The sequence below is a fragment of the Cervus elaphus genome, chromosome 29 (genome assembly GCF_910594005.1).
Source record: "Cervus elaphus chromosome 29, mCerEla1.1, whole genome shotgun sequence".
Taxonomy (NCBI): Eukaryota; Metazoa; Chordata; class Mammalia; order Artiodactyla; family Cervidae; genus Cervus; species Cervus elaphus.
The window spans coordinates 42,388,645-42,404,023 of record NC_057843.1 but is presented as its reverse complement, the minus strand read 5'-3'; the positions used below and the strand labels follow the sequence as shown (position 1 = coordinate 42,404,023).

Here is a 15,379-nt window from a genome sequence, read left to right as displayed (position 1 = left end):
CTCACTAGGGATGGATTTTTTTCCTCTCCCTCGGGGAAAGAAAGTAAACACACAGCTGCAGCAGGAGCGTGCCGGGGCGGAAGGAGCGGCTCTGCCTGCTGCTCGCGGTGCAGAAGCCAGCGGACCGGGGTGAGGCGGTGGAGGTGCGCGAAGGTGCCCCGTGGGCCTGGTAGAGTCTGATCGGCGCGCAGGCGCACTGGAGTCTGCCCGCCGGCCGGCTCGCGCGGGTACAAAGAGAGCGCCGCCGAAAGCCAGGGTTCCTTGAGGTCCCGGGAGCCGTCTGGGGTTTTGCAGGCCCGAGCTGTCCCTCCGTCCCGCTCCGGGACGCAGCCGCAGCCGTTTCCCGCCCGGAGTCGGAGGCTTGCGGGTCGCCCCCGACTTCCTTGCCTTTGCGGTAGCAGCGGGGCCCGGGTTGATCCGGTACGTTCGGGGTTTAATTCTGGCGCTCGCTAGCCCGGGGCCGGCTCCGCCCCCTGCGCCCCGCCCCCTTCTCCGAGGTCCCTGAGCTGCGGGCGAGGCAGCGAGCGGCCGGCGCGCGCCGCAGGTTGAGAGAAGCTGCTGGAGGTGAGTGGAGCTGAGGGCTGCGTTGCGCCACCTTCCCGGGCGGGTTGGCCGGGGGCGTGGGGCTCCGACCCTGCTCCGGGTTGGTCTCCACGCCCAGTCAGGCCAGCTTGGGGCGCGCCGGGGCGCACGGCGGCCGTGGCGGTGGCGGAGGGCAGCCCCTCGCAGGCTCTCTTTTGCCGGGTTTACCCCGGCGGCCTCAGGACGGGCCTAGGGACGGGGTCTGAGAGGTTCCTGCGACCCCGCGACCCGCGGGGTTCGGCGCACTGGCGGAGGGGCTCGGGGGTTTTGGAAGGGGAGTGCGGCGCGCCCGGCTCGGGGTCAGCGGGAAAGTCCGAGCCGGGCCAGGAGGCGGGAGGGTGCGGACGCGTCCCGGATCGGGACTCACGGCCCTGTGGCCCCGGGGCCCTTTCATTAGTCCGGGATCGAGTGAGAGAGCTCTCCGAGGCGTCTCCCCGAGAAGTTTTCGGCTCAGCTCCGCTGGAGGGAGTGGCAATCGACCACTTTCTTCCTCAGCGGCGGAGCGGCAGGTGGCCTCGGTCTCCCTCAACCGACTTGGAGATGGCTCCGGCCGAGGTTGCCGGGGCCGGGAGGTGGGGGAGGGGTGTGGGCGCCCTGGGCCTGCGGCCAGTCGAACCCCGCCGGGACAGCGTGGGCTTCTGGAGTCTCCGGGGGCTTCTGGTGGTCGTCGAGGGAGGCTGCGAGCGCCCTTAAGCAGACTTGGACCCTCAACTCCCCCTCCTCCCACTTCCCATGGCCACAGCAGCGTCCTCCCCTTGCCCGTTCTTCACCCGGTCAGTGTGGAACTCTCAGAGGCAACTCTTCGCGGCAGGTCCTGCAAGTCAGCAAGAACTGTGCTGCACCGGGGTGGCTTGGAGAGGGCTTTGTTGAGTGAGCCTTAAAAACAATCTATGGCGTCCCCCAGCGCTCGCTGTCTGCACATGGTCTCTGCTGAGGTTCGTCTCGTCGAATTAATTGAAGTATTATATCAAGACAGGCGCTTGGAGACCAAGAAGGAAAGTTAACTACCCAGTTCTGTAATTGTGCACTTTCTTGCCCCAGCTTCATCCCATCCATCTCTGAGCTGAATGAAAAGTCAGGGCCAGTTTCCTCATTTTTACTTCCGTGAATTTATTCAGCTTCGTTTTTAGGTGGTACTTAGCTGTCCATCTGCTATTTGCTCGCTTCATCCAACTTTCTCTACAGAAACCTTAGGCTTTCCCACATTTTATTTATTTTAAAAGTTGACACATGACAAATGTGCCATAAATTTATTCACAAAGTTGTGTAGGCATCCCTACTATCTAATTCCAGAACATTTTCATCACCTCCCAAAGTAACGCCTTACCCATTAATCAGTTATTCCCCACTCCCCTTCCCCCTGCCTCCCACTCCCTCATTCTAAGGTGAAGCTTTCTCAAGATGGAAATTGAATGAGAAAACTGACAGATTAACTTCAGTCCTTTTTCAGTTAGTAGATTTGGGAAGAGGTGTAGCTGCTGAAGCAGTGGAAGAAAAATAAAGAATGGTTGTCTGGACATGTCTCTGGACATTGTCCTCTGGAGATTACAGTATCTAAGGATGGAGGAGAGGCTTCCAGTAGAGGAATAATTGCCTCTTTTAAAAACACACAAATTAGGACTGCATTTTATCACTGTAGGAAGGGCACACTCGTGCTTTGGGACACTTTTTGCACTTTAGATTTGCCAAGTCCACAAATCAGTCTAGTTGAGGTTCTACCTCAGCAGATGTTAAGTTCTATTTTATGTATGTGTATGTTTGTTTTGGGAGGAGGTGTTAGAGGGAAAAAAAGGACTCTAGATTTTAAAGTATCCACTGTCCCCAAAGAAAGAAACCACAGGCAAATAGCCGTTAGGATGGTTACATTCAGACTTGAAATGATTTGGTGAGTAAGGTACCTGCTTGCGTGAGTGCTGAGAATCCACATCTCCTATGTCTCCTGCGTTGCAGGCAAATTCTTTACCTGCTGAACCATCAGGGAAGCCAGTGAGAGAGCATCTGCTCTCATATAACCCCTGGTCTGAGGAAGAGGATGGGAAAGGGTCTAGTTGGAGGTAATTTAAGAAATTGAGGAAAGGATTGGAGAAAGCCTGAAAGGGGAGTACTTGTGGGAGCTGAAGTGTGTTAAAATGGAGAAGAGTGAGCACATTCAGAAGCAGCAAAGGGGATCTCAGTGAGAAATTTCAAATGTTTCACTTAGGTGTTTGTTGGACTATTTGTGCATGTTCTAAAAATCACATTTCAGTGAGCAGAGTTGAAGCTATCCAAATTATGCAACAACCACTGCACTTCTCTTCTGCCCTCAAATCGAATGAAGCCAAGTTGGTTTCAAATGTTACAGGGTGTTTTATGCCTGCTATATGGTGGCTTGGCTTATGCATCTTGTAAAGTAATTCTTAAAGTTGAACTATAAGACACATATACATCTTAGGTGTATAATTTGATGAATGTTCACAAAGTGAACATAAACTTATAACCAGCACTGAGATAAAGATACAGAGCAATGCCATGCTTTTTTTTCCCCAGTCATACTCTCTTCCCAGAGGTAACTACTGTCTCAACCATAGGTTAGTTTTGCCTGTCCTGGTGATCTATATACATGGGATCATATAGTATGTTTTTGTGGTTTTCCTGTTTGTTTTGTTTTTGGTATCTGACTTCTTTCACTCAAAATTATGTTTGTGATACGTTGCCATGTTGTCGCATGTGGCTGTAGTTCAGTCATTATCATTGCTCTCCAGTGTTTCATTGTGACTACGCCACAGTTTATCCATTCTAGGGTTGATGGGCATTTGAATAGTTTCCAAATTTTGTCCATGGGGAATAGTGTGACTTGAACATTCTACTGTATGACTTGATATACATTACAAATTTGTGTTTAGGGTATATACTGAGGAGTAGTATATACTGATTAGAATTGTGCTTAACCCCTCTCTTCCCTCTTTGCTCTCAAATAAAATTCGGTGAAAATTTCTCTAAGGTGAAGGCTGCTCCACTAACTTTCATTTAGAATAAAAGAACGTCAGTGAGCTTTAATAAGTGATAATTACATTTTTATTTTATGCAAGGGCCTGGTGGGAGAATTCAGAGTTGAAGACCCTCATTTGGTTCATAGCAGATGGGGAGTTGGAAAGATAGAAAATTGAATTGGAGGCAGAAGGATGGGAATATCTGATAAAATGGCTCACTGGAAAAGTAGGGGAAAGTAACACTGAAGAGAGAGATTTGGGTGATGTTTAGGGAGATTGAACCTTGAAGAATGTGTACAGGTGGGGACTAGAGTAAAAGGCATTTCAGTTTAGCTCATAGCCTTTGAAGAAGCAAGGAAGTCCAGCAGTGCTTGACACATGATAGCATTGTTAGTCACATGCTTGGAGACCCAGGTGAATGGCAATTTGAGATTGTGCCCTTCATCTAATGACTTTGTGACTGCTGAACCAGCATAGTAATCTTTGTGGAAATGTTATAGCTCTGAATCCAGACTGGCTAGTTTGAGTCTAGGTGCTGCTGCTTGCTGTGTGACCTTTAATACAGTTACTGAATCTCTCTGTGTCTCAATTTCCCATCTATTAAAAAGAGATAATAAAAGCACTCCCCTCATGGAGTTATTTTGAGGATTAAATTAGTTAAAACAGCACAGAGAGCACATTGAAATTTGGTACACAGTAAGTGCTGAACATGTTTGCTGCTGTTGTTTCTTTAATTTAAAATTGTTTAAATTTCTGTAGTAATATCTGTACATAGTAAGAATAATGCAGATAACAAAACAGTGTTTAAAGTGAAAACTTAAAACCCTTTACTCCTTTCTGATCCCAGCTCAGCCACAGTCTCTTCTCCAGTGTGATAACCGTAAACTATTTCTGTTTTTAGTTCTTTTGGTGGTTATCATTGAACTTAAAATTCAGTGGCTTAGACAGTTGTTTCATGGTATTATGTGTTCCGTGGGTCAAGGATGCAGGTAGGGCCTGGCTTCTCCTCCTCCTGAGGCATTGACTGAGGTCTCTCTGTAGCATGCAGCTGGTGAATTGGCTGGGCTGGATGGTCCAGGAAGGCTTTACTTCCATGCCATGTGCCTTGGGATGAATGGCTGGAAGACTGGGCGCATACTGATTGTTGACTGGAATACCTACACGTGGCAGCTTCAGCATGGTGGCCCCAGGTAGTCTCTCTACTTACATGACCACCAGCTTTCCCCAGATATTAATCAGGGTCTGAAGAGAAACAGACCAATAGGATGTGCATGTATTTATAGAAAGATTTATTATAAGGAATTGGCTGAAGATTATGGAGGTTGGTGATTTCCAAAATCTGCGGTGTGAGGCAACAGCCTGGACATCCAGGTTAGCTAATGTTGCAGATGAAGACTCGAGGCAGTCTTCTGGAGAATTCCTGCTTGCTCAGGGAGGCCACTCTTTTTGGTCCTATTCAGGCCTTCAACTGATTGGGTGAGGCCCACTCATATTACGGAGAACAATCTGCTTTACCCAGAATTCACCAATTGAAATGTTAATCTCATCCCAAAACACCCTCCAAGTGGACACATACAGTTAACTTGAGCTATGAGTGCCTCAGTGAACCAGTTGGAATCTTCTTGACCTTTTATGACCGAATCTCAGAAGTTACATAACTTCCTTTTCACCAAACTCTGTTGATTGAGTCAGTCACAAAGCCTGCTCAGACTGAGAGGAGGGGATCTAGACCAGCCACTTGATGGGAAGAGTGTCAAAGAATGTGTAGCTTGCATTTTAGGCTGCCACAGTCTACACTTGAGTTCACAAATTTAACTATAGCTATTAACTCCCTGCTAAGGAAGGAGTGGAATTTTTATTATCTCCCACCTCTTTTTTCTTCCTTCCCCCTTTGCTTCCCATTATTTATTAGGTACCCTATTATTTTTATCTTATTAATTTTAGTTCTCTTTCTTCAGTTATGTGTGTAATTTTAAATAAAGCGTTCCACACTTGATAAGGCTGTGGAGAGGTGGCAAGCTCATGTTTGTTGGAGTGTGTGTGTGTGTGTGTATTGGAAAGGGCAGTGAAAGAGAACAACAGAACTGTCTTGAATGGAGGATCCTGACAGTGAGGCTCTTATGAAAACACACCAGCTACTAGGTGTGTGAATTGCCTGTGAGCGGGTACTCTCCATAAGCAGAGCAGGTGATACAGTACAGCAGTTTTAATTTTCTCTCTTTGACTTCTAAACTCAGGTACTCCTTTGCCTTTTCCTTCCTTCAGCTTTACATTTAAAGTATGAATGCTGGAAGCAAATGATAGTCTCATTGATGAAGAATCTCGGAATAGATACACTGTTGAGTTAGCTATTAGTGTACAGGTATATACACCGGAAAAGCCTGTCAGAAATTAAGTATCCTCGTTTCTTTTGTTACGGAAGCAATCAGTTAATTGGAAAGAGTTATATATTTCAGGAACCCTGTAGTTCTGTTGTAGGGTGGTTTTTTTTTTTTTTTTTCTCTTTTTTAAAAATTTCATTTGGGGAACTCCCTGGTGGTCCAGTGGTTAGGACTCAACACTTTCATTGCTGGGGCCTGGGTTCAATCCCTGATTGAACTAAGATCCTGCAAGCTTTGCAGCACAGCCAGGAAAAAAAAAAACAAAAACACTTAGTTAATGGAATTGAGCAATGGGGCTTAAAGTCTCAGGAGACATACTAATGCATTTTTATAATTATCTAATCCCTTGAGAAGCATACAAGAGGAACTTCCATTCTTGCTGGTTTCCATTTATTGCATTGAAGCTAAGACTCCTTTTGATATTTTATATAAGTTTTGGCTTGATTAGAGGCAAAAACTTAAATTTGTTGTTAGCAATGCATTTTTGGCTATGTTTGTTCAGATTTCTATTGGTAATTCTGACTTGTTTACCCTTTGATCTTAGAGAAAATATGAAAAAATAATTAGAGCATAGGTAGAAATCAAATTTATTCAGCCTGAATTTATTTATCCTTCCTCCTCTCCCTGTGCCTTTCCCTCTCTCTCTCCAATCCCTCTCTTTTTTTGTATTCCTCTTAATAGAATTGTTCTTTCCTATAAAAAATGCTGGTTTAAGAGCAGATTTTTTTAGGGGCTGGAGTTGTCCATATTATGTGATGTTTTGACTCACTTTTCTATCAGATAACCCCCTTGCCTGCCTTCCCATAGAGCCATAGACCCAAGCTGATCATCTTTGTATTATACTCACTTCTATTCACTACTCTAGCCCAAAGGGTATCCTTCTAATATCATTGATTGCTTTTGTCAGATTTTTTTTAATACATATAAAGTCACAGAGCATGTACTTTATTGTGTCTGGCTTCTCTCCGTGTCATATTTGTAGGATTGATCCATGTTGTTTCATATGGCTATGAGTTATTTATTTTCATTTCTTATTGTGTTCCATTGTGTGAATATACTACTGTTTATCCATCCTACTGGAGATATACATTGAGTTGTTTTTATTTTGGACCAATATGAACATTGTTGTTATGAACAACTTTGTGCAAGTTTTCTCATGAACATATGTATACATTTCTGATAGGATAAGTATCTAGGAGTGGAATTGCTGAGCCACTCAGTTTAGCTGTAGTAGATACTGCCAGAGTGGTTTTATTAATTATATTTCCAACAGTTTATGTGAGTCCTAGTTGCTCTGCATCCTTGCCAATGCTTGTTATTGTCTATTGTCCTCTTTTAGCTATTCAGGTAAATGAGTGTTATTGAATTCCCCACATGACTTATGAAGATGAGCACCTCAAAGATGGCTCATTATTCTTTTTGTTTTACAGCATGGTGAGATAGAAAAGTCAGGCCAGCTAAAGAATTAATTGAGACTTTGTATCAGTTTTTTTAAACCAGTCTAGCTTTTCTGTTTCTCCTTGCTGTATAATTCATTTCTTGTGAGTTTTTTCTTTTAACTGGCGGGAGATACATCTCAAGAGATTTACTATAAAAAAAGTTTAAAAAAATGAAAGTTTGTGAATAAACTCTACTGGTTCTGAGAATAAAAGTATTCAATATATAGAAAGACTGAAATTTTGCTCATTTTGTCTTAATCTTTCAACTTTTCTAGTTTGCAAAATCAATCTATTGATTTTTGCCATTTACTGTGACATTTTAATAGGGGATTTGCCTGAGTCATGCTCTGTAGTTGGCCAGGAATTAGATTTCTACCTGAAAATACAAAAGAATATTTGAGTTCTTGGTGCATATTTTTTTTTTAAAGGAAAAACAGCAGTTGTCAACACAAGGATAAATTGGATACTCTAAAGCCTCAGTGTCCATGTTGAAAGTTTTTGCCTTTTCTTTAAAAATGAAGTAAATAGTTTCAATGAAACTTAACATTTGACTTGGTGTGCTTGAGTTTGTTTTGATTTATTTTCTGTTGGCCTTTTGAAATTTCATCCTTCTTTTTAGGGCATCTATTTTATCTTCCCAGTTGTTTCTTTTTAAGGATTATATTCCTCTTTAAGAATGCAGCCTAGTTCTGAACTTATTCAATGTTCTGTCTTCCCTTAAATATTACTAGGGGTAATACTGACCAAGGGATAGACACTGTTGGTCTTAAATACTTTTAAGGTATTTGTGGGTACTGTTTGGTTTCTTTCTGGCAGGGTTGAATCTTGTGCAGAATAACCTGAAGGGTATTTGGAGAATGCTGGCTTCTGACCTTGAGGGCAGAATAAGATTTCTCTGCCTCCAGAAACATCACCCTTTGATCTCCTTTCTAAGTTATGATTCAGGAGTGGGAGGAGAGTTCGCTGAATCCCTATCAAGGAGAGAAGACTGGGAGAGAAAAGATTGGGGTTAACTTACTCAAAGTTTGTCAGCCTTGGCAAGGTTTCACTAACAATTGGGAGAAGCAACTCAAATAGTTCACTGCTTTGAAAGTTTGTGTATGTTGTTTGGTTTTTTCTTAATGTTGAGAGAATTCAAGGTTAGTCCTTGAATGAAGTCATGTGAACTTACCTGTGTTCTGTTATGTTTTTACTGGGGGGAGTGGAAAGGGGAGCGGTTGTGGCTGTAGACTGGGGTCTGAGAATTGTTCATCACGTTGGAAATGACAACCATGTGGGTGGCAAACAGTATGGAGACACTGCCTTGAGGAACAAGAGGGGCTTTTTGTGGAATAGCCAAGTTATGCTTTGTAGGCATTCAAAAGTATATGTTGAATGAATGTGTATACTTTCATCAGTGACATACTAGGGCTGCCAGATCTGCACAAGGGTACCAGTTCATTAATTTTTATAGTGGTTTGAGGTGCCCACTGAATAGTAACCTATCCTGTAGATGATCAGGAATTTCATGCTTCCATCTGTTGAAATTTAAACAGTTTGGTTATAAAGAGATTTGCCCTAACAAGATTTGACCCCACCTGCCAGGTGTGTATGTGAGTCAGGTGTTGATTCTCCAGTGCCCCTCTTTGACATACACCTTTCGTGTGTATGAACTTAGAGACATGAGGGTACTTACTATAAGTTATCTTCCCCACATTTCATGGACTTTTTTGGAGAGTTTTTATCTATTTTTAGGCTAATAGAGAAAGAGAACTGTTTCTTTTGTTTGTTTTTTAGGTTTCTTTAAGCCAACCTCAGGAAACAAAAGGCTACTGTTTGGAAACCAGGAAAAGCTAATTGGAAAGACTTTGTTTTCCTTTGGTGCAGTCCCTTGTGCTCATACAGGTTTGGGTTTTGTTTTTTTTTTTTTTCACACCTTCTAGAGAACCAAACTCTCTCTCACTCAGAAATAAAGAGCTACTGTGTCTGGGCTCAATTCTGCCTGTTTTTGGGCAGAGTCTGCCAAGAGTTCACCTTTTGAAGTCAAGAATGGGTAAGAAGACCTTGAGGACTCTTAGTGAGCCCAGAAAGATTCAATAAAATAGCTTTAGTACAGGGAAAAAAAAAATCTGTCACTTTCCTGCCCTTTCACCTATGCTAGCAAAAAAAGGAAATACTGCTTAAGGGCTTGAAGTTCATATAGTTTATGAATCCTTTTCCTGGGAACTTTCAAAGAAAAGGTGTGTTGTAAACCTGCCTCTGGCCTCTCATCCAAGTTAGCCAAATAACTGTGCTTGCCAGTTATTTGACCTGATTTGAGTCCTGACTTCAGGCTGTTCTTCACATGTCAATATCTGTATTTTAGCCTGGATCCCAGGCAGGATTGGAGGTACCGAATCCATAGAAACTGTCTCATTCTGAGCATCTCCTTTTTCCTACGTGACCCTCAGTGACCCAGGGAAGCCTTTCCTTTCCCCTCTCCTAACCTTTATTTCTGGATAGGTCACATTGATGGGACCTGATTCAATATAAGGCAGTGGTTAGGAGCTTGGACTCCAGAGCCTCAAGTCTGCTACTTCCTGCCAGGCAGGTTTTTTTTTGCTTTTGCCTCTGTGTGTCTGAAAAGGAAGAGTAATATAATCATGCCTAGGTGTTTAAGTGTGTCTTCATTGGAGGAGGGAGAAGGAAGACAGAGAAGAGAGGGAAGATAAAAGAAGGAACATTTAGGACATAGTATTTCCTGACTAAAAATCTCCCTGGGACAAAAAAAAAAATCTCAAAAGAGCTATTTTGTTTGTTTATGACCAGAGAAACAGAGAAAGGATTGTGATCCCAGCTGGCACACAGTAGATCAGAGAAGAACCTTGGGAGCTAGTAACAAGGCAGAGGAATCGACTTGCCTGGTGGTGCAGTGGATAAGAATCTGCCTGCCAATGCAGATTTGCACTGGGGACACAGGTTTGACCTCTGGTCCGGGAAGAGGTCACACACTGTGCAGCAGCTAAGTGTGTGTGCCACAACTTATGAGTGTGTGCGCTGCAACTACTGAAGCTCGTGCACCTTAGAGTCTCTGCTCCCCAACAAGAGAAGCCACCACAATGAGAAGCTGCATACCAGATCAACGAGTAGTCCCTCCCCACCCCCCTACCCTCGCAGCAGTTAGAGAAAGTGTCAGTACCCAGTGACCAAAAAAAAAAAAAAAAAAGAGGAGGACTCAGGGCTCTGGGTCCAGTAGGAAACCCCAACGCCATTAAGTGCCACCACCCTTCTCCCTTCTCTGCAAATTCTTCCACAATTTTGGCTGAGCAAAATGATCTCTCTCTGCTTAGAACATGGAGATAATGAGAGGTCCTGCACAGAGGAGCTAAGAGGATCAATGAGGTAATAGATGTGTGGGCTCTACCCAAGCTCTGTTGAAATATGATCATTGGAGAACACTGTTGCTCCATTTGCTGTCCCAGGCCAAGGAAGCTTTCACAGGCTGTTTAAGATAATAGAATTCCTGGTAATTGCCAGGAAATTGTTGAGGTTAGGATATTTTTCTCTAGGGGCACTGGGATGGGGAGGGACGCAATATGTTCTTAGTACCCTAAGTCTGTCCTCTGAACATCTCTTCTGGGAAGTAGTCTGGACCATCAATTATGCTGAGTGGTGCTGGAAACATGCTGCTAGACTTTTAAGGGCTGGTGGTGAAAGCCATTCACCATTCATAAAAATATTTCCAGGGTATGATGCATAAATATACTTAATAAACTGTGGGCACACTAGGGCCTGTGCAAAGGCTGGATACCATGCCCCCCCACCCCCACAGTTAACTGGTTAACTTTCCTTAAATCAGTGTCTTAATGGACCCAGAGGATTTGATCTGTTTCTCACAGCAACATGTGCTGTTTTGTCTGTTCTCATGTTCATTACAATTAATAACTTTCATTCCACAGTACAAATTGAGAGTAAAAAGACAAGTCACAAAGTAGAAGATATTAGTCATAACATATATCCAACAAGAAACTTGTCCAGAATATGTAAAGAACGCTACAAATTAATAAGAAAAACTGAAAATATAATTTTAAAAATGAGCAGAACAGCATTTGGTATCATCAGTCATCAGGAAAATGCACATTAAAATTGTTATAAAATGCCAATACAAACCTACCCAAATGGCTTAAAAAAAAAAATCCTAACAACCAAATGAAGATATAGAAAAGCTCAAACTCTCATACACTGCTGATAGGTATGTAAATTGGTTTAACATTTTGGGAAGCTGTTTGTACTTATCTATAAAACTGAACAAACCTGTATCTTTTTACTCAGTAATTATACTCCCAGATATGTATACCTAACAGGAATGAGTGCTTATGTGCACCAGAAGGATTTACAAGAATGTTTATAATGGAATGATAGAAACATAATAGAAGCAAGCCAGATATTGAATAAATATTTGTGGTATGATTATGCATTGAAATACTACACAGCAGTAAAAAACCAAATTACTGCTACACAAAACTTGACGAATCTCAGAGATATTGAGTAAAGGAATTCAGAAATTAGTATACATATTGTATGATTTCATTTATATGAACATCAAAAGAAAGGCAAGAATACTCGATGGTGACAGAAGTCGGCACAAGGGTGTACTGGCTGGTAAGGAACTTAGGGGATGATGGTGATTTGGATATATTCGTTCATGAAAAAATTCATCATGATAAATATTTAAGATTTATGTGCTTTACTGTATGTGTTATTCTTTAAAAAGTTTATTAAGATCAAGCATTTACAAATAAATCAAAAATTAAAACAAAGTGATAAGGCTTCAGTTCAGTTCAGTTGCTCAGTCGTGTCCGACTCTTTGCAAACCCATGAATCTGAGCACGCCAGGGCTCCCTGTCCATCCCCAACTCGCAGAGTTTACCCAAACTCATGTCCATCGAGTTGGTGGTGCCATTCAGCCATCTCATCCTCTGTCGTCCCCTTCTCTTCCTGCCCCCAGTTCCTCCCAGCATCAGGGTCTTTTCCAGTGAGTCAACTCTTCACATGAGGTAACCAAAGTATTGGAGTTTCAGCTTCAGCATCAGTCCTTCCAATGAACACCCAGGACTGATCTCCTTTAAGACGGACTGGTTGGATCTCCTTGCAGTCCAAGGGACTCTCAAGAGTCTTCTCCAACACCACAGTTCAAAAGCATCAATTCTTCGGCGCTCAGCTTTCTTCACAGTCCAACTCTCACATCCATACATGACCACTGGAAAAACCATAGCCTTGACTAGATGGACCTTTGTTGACAAAGTAATGTCTCTGCTTTTTAGTATGCTGTCTGGGTTGGTCATAACTTTCCTTCCAAGGAGTAAGCGTCTTTTAATTTCATGGCTGCAATCACCATCTGCAGTGATTTTAGAGCCCCCCAAAATAAAGAGAGCCACTGTTTCCCCATCTATTTCCCATTGGCTGCATAAAAGAGAAACTCATTTAAGCTGGCTTCAACAAACCAGCATCAGCAATAAGAAGTTTGACCAAAACAAACAAATAGCAACCAACCCAATAAGGAATTTGTTGGAAGGAATCCAGTGGAAATGCAAGTGCATGATAGCCAGGCGGTCTTCCTGGGAACTGGGAAGTTAGGGCTGGAAGTTACGATTTCTTTTGAACACTCATGATATCTTGTCTCTAGCATTTTTACCATTCTTTGGCTTTTCTCTGTAGATCATCTTTCTCTGCTTCAACTCACGTTTGGGTAGAGAATGGCACTACAGTCCTTGCTTATCATGACATCCCATTTCAAGCCTAAGTTTTTGGACCATATGGGTCTCTCTTCTTAGCCCTCTCTCATTCCTGGCGGATCAGCTTTGCCTTTGCCTCTTTTTCCCTTCTGAGAATGGGAACCTTTGTGTGGTCCCGTCAGCTGTGGTCAGAGAGTCTGGGATCACACAAAACACAGAGCAGCCAAGGCTGAGGCTGGGTGGATTTTTCAAAAAGGGGAAATGTATGTGGGAAGAAAATGGTTTGTTCCTGAATAGGGTTTTTTAGAATTACCCTTCACTTTTCACTAGGCACCTTCTTAGTGTGCCTTCCCCCCTCCCCACTTGTTTCCTCCCAATTAAACAGACTCTTGCTATAACCTATGAATATGACACCTTCTCAGCTTAGTCTTAGTATGTGTTCTGAGTTTCTCTGGGCTTCTAGCTCGCCAGTACCTCACCACCAATTTGTAAGAGGTGTTGTTGAATATTTTTCCTTCAGAAATTAACTTTTTAGGTGAATTCATATATATTTTTGTCAGAATAACTATGAGAGGAGTATTAACTTTGGGCATTGTTTTTCTTTGGCTTTTGGGAAAAAAATTGAGACATCTAGTAATTTTCATTAAGTTCTATCCTAGTTGATCATTTGAAAAATTATTTGCATCATCAAATCTTATATCTGATGAGTTAAGATTTCCAGGTAGGGACTAATAATAAAAATTGAATGAACCTGACCTAGACTTTGAAAAGAATGGTTTCTACATACCATAAAATATTAGGCAGTTACATTTCCTTGTTTTGCAAGGAGACTGATATGCCAGTTAAGTTTATAACCTTGATTCTTGTTTTATCCCCACATCAGTTAGAGATTAATTACATACCTGTGGAAGGGTGAGCTGTTTGAACCTTATCTTCTTTGAACCTACTATTGTTTTCAACAAGATCTTCTAAAGGTCAGTCAAACAAGTAGCTTAAGTTTTCCCCTTCCCCCTAAAGCACATATTTATAAGGTAAAAACTTTAAAAAAGCCAGAAAGTTATTTTCAGTTTATTGTATTCTTATGCAGATGGTTAGCATGAAAATTCACTGGCAGTAAAACCTACTTGTTCATCCAACTTTATTAGGTTGCTCTGAGTATTAATTATTTCATTGAGCCTTAAAACACTTTTTTAAAGGAAGCATTGGTTTCATGTCTAAGCTTAGACTAGATGATGCTTAATGGCTTAAAACAACATATTTTAATTTCTTGTTCACATTACGTGACAGCTCTGGCTCTGCTCCAAGGGTGGTCTTTGCTCTAGATCCAGGCCTGTGGAGCTACCACACAGTCTGGGACATGGTCTCATGGGGGCAAGAAAGGAAGTGGCCAGTCCATTCATGACTGTTACTGCTTCTGCTTATATGCTGCTTCCCCTCACATCCAGTTTGTTGAAACAAGTCACATGGCTAAGCCTACTAACAATAGGGTAGGACGTGTAATTAATTCTTCCATCTGGAGCCTCTGTAAGTCACATGGCATAGGAGGTGTAATCCTCTTATGGGGAGGACAGCAAATAATTGAAACAACAACATAATCTACCATAGTGGAAAACTATGTTTAATTCAAAGAAGTTTAATGGCCAGGATGCTGATTTAGAAACAGCTTTGAGAATTGATTAAATCTGTATTTTTGAAAAGGTTATGCTTCAGAAATCTGCCTAGATATGGGAAACAGGTCTAGTTTTTGCTTGGAACTGATGAATCTTTTATGAACTGCAGAGCTGTACCCACAATTTGGTAACTTTCCACTCATGGTTTTTCAAGGTTCTCGATCTATATTTTAATCTGGAAGTGACTCTTTTACTCTCCGGACTTTTATTTCTTAATTTTCCATGTACTACTGCTGTCTTATTGGTCATTGTTTTTTGTTTATCTGTATTGATATGGTCTTTCTAGTCAATAAAAGGCAGATGGTTCTGTCAAAAGAAGAGTAGAGAAGGGGCCTTTTGGCAAAACTAAAATTTATTGGGGCTTAGTAAATATTCTCTCACAAGTGAAATTTCTGTCTTATTTAAAAAATACAAAATCAGAATCATTTAAAGAAAGATGGCAAGTTATACCATACTTACTATGAGATGTAGAACTTCAGTGCCTTGGTTGTTTATTCACCATCTATATGGTGGAGAAATTCAGAACTCTTTCAGGATTGGGGGAGCTTGGTCATTCCTACATGTTTACCCTCACAGCCTTTGCATGAAGTTGGGGGCAATCTGTTGAGCAAGAATCTTGGATAGTTTCTGTAATTTTTCTGAGAA

The 15,379-nt window shown here is 42.2% G+C and overlaps 1 protein-coding gene across 1 annotated transcript in view; it reads left to right on the top strand.

Moving 5' to 3' along the window:
- Window positions 1-460: 460 nt before the first annotated feature.
- Window positions 461-15,379, top strand: part of KANK1 (KN motif and ankyrin repeat domains 1) — a 213,530-nt gene continuing 198,611 nt past the window's right edge. The window contains exon 1 of the mRNA XM_043890720.1: window positions 461-564. The gene's annotated coding sequence lies outside the window, so the exon portion shown is untranslated. The remainder of the gene's footprint in view (window positions 565-15,379) is intronic.